Genomic DNA, 1641 nt, shown 5'->3' on the forward strand with positions numbered 1-1641 from the left:
GGTGCACGCCTGTGATCCCAGCTACTCAGGAGGCTGAGGCAGGAGAATCGCTTGAACCCAGGAGGCGGAAGTTGCAGTGAGCTGAGATAATGCCATCATACTCCAGCCTGAGTAACAAGAGCAAAACTCCGTCTCAAAAAAAAAAAAAAAAGTGTAAGTAGCAAGGCCAGTGATGAGGCCATTCCAGTAACTTAGGAAAGGGAAACATGGCAGAGCCCATGTCTGAAAGGTGCTCCCACATTTCCACTCCCACCTCTTCTTGCAGAACTTTACCGCTCCCTTCAAGAGGTAGAGTCGACTTCCCTCCCCTTGAACCCCCGGCGAGACTTTTTGACTGCCTTGACAAATGAATGTGGCAAAGGGACACTGTATGACTTTCTTTCTTTTTTTTTTTTTTTTGGAGACAGAGTTTCACCAGATCTCAGCTCACTGCAATGTCTGCATCTGGGTTCAAGTGATTCTCCTGCCTCAGCATCCCAAGACAGGTGAGAAAATAGTAGACCTCACCATGGCTCCACCAGGACTTGAACCCAGGACCTTCTGTGTGTAAAGCAGATGTGATAACCACTTCACTATAGAACCACATGCCATGTGATTTCCAAAGCTAGGCTATGAGGCTATGAGGCTGGGCACTGTAGCTCACTCATGTAATCCCAGCACTTTGGGAGGCCAAGGTGGGTAGATCACCTGAGGTCAGGAGTTCAAGACCAGCCTGGGCAAAATGGTGAAACTCCATCTCTACTAAAAATACAAAAAAAAAAAAAAAAAAATTAGCCAAGCTTGGTGGCATGTGTCTGTAGTTCCAGCTACTTGGAAGGTTGAGGCAGGAGAATTGCTTGAACCAGGGAGGCAGAGGTTGCAGTGAGCTGAGATTGTGCCACTGCACTCCAGCCTGGAACAGAGCGAGACCCTGTCTCAATAAATAAGTAAATAAATAAAAAAGTAAGTTAGGCTATGACAGGCAACATGGCCTTGCCAGGCTCTGCCTCCCTCTCTCTCAGTCAGCTCACACCAGCCGACATGGAGAGACCCTGGGAGAGACCCACGTGAGGAGGAACTGAGGTTGTCAGCCAGCAGCATCTGCCAGACATGGGTGATTTCAGCCTTCAAATCTTCCAGTTGCAATCCCCAATCCCTGGGAGCAGAGACAGGCCATCACTGCTGGACCCTGTGTGAATTCCTAGCCATAGAATCCGTGAACATAACAAAGGGCTGCTTTACACAGCTAGATTTGAGGGTAATCTGCTGTGCAGCCACAGTACCTGGAACAAGAAGACCATGACTGGAGCTTGCCTGGTGGCCGTTGGGGGGCTTGCTGAAAGTGGACCTATTTGAGATGCTGAATAGAACTTGAATTAACAAGATGTAGCCATGAAAGGGACAGAAAATGTCTTAATTATAAAAAAATTATAAAGACCCATCCGGGTGTGATGGCTCACACCTGTAATCTCAGCACTTGGGGAAGCCGAGGGGGGTGGCTCACCCGAGGTCGGGAGTTTGAGATCAGCCTGACCAACATAGTGAAATCCCGTCTCTACTGAAAATGCAAAATCAGCTGGGCGTGGTGGCAGATGCTTGTAATCCCAGCTACTCAGGAAGCTGAGGCAGGAGAATTGCTTGAACCCAGGAAGCAGAGGTTGC

The 1641-nt window shown here is 48.8% G+C and overlaps 1 non-coding gene across 1 annotated transcript; it reads right to left on the reverse strand.

Annotated features, from left to right (window-relative positions):
- Positions 1-509: 509 nt before the first annotated feature.
- TRNAV-UAC lies at positions 510-582 on the reverse strand. The gene has a single exon. It is a non-coding gene; the product is annotated as a tRNA-Val (tRNA).
- Between the last annotated feature and the right edge of the window lie 1059 nt (positions 583-1641).

This window comes from Theropithecus gelada, chromosome 9 (genome assembly GCF_003255815.1).
Source record: "Theropithecus gelada isolate Dixy chromosome 9, Tgel_1.0, whole genome shotgun sequence".
Classification (NCBI taxonomy): Eukaryota; Metazoa; Chordata; class Mammalia; order Primates; family Cercopithecidae; genus Theropithecus; species Theropithecus gelada.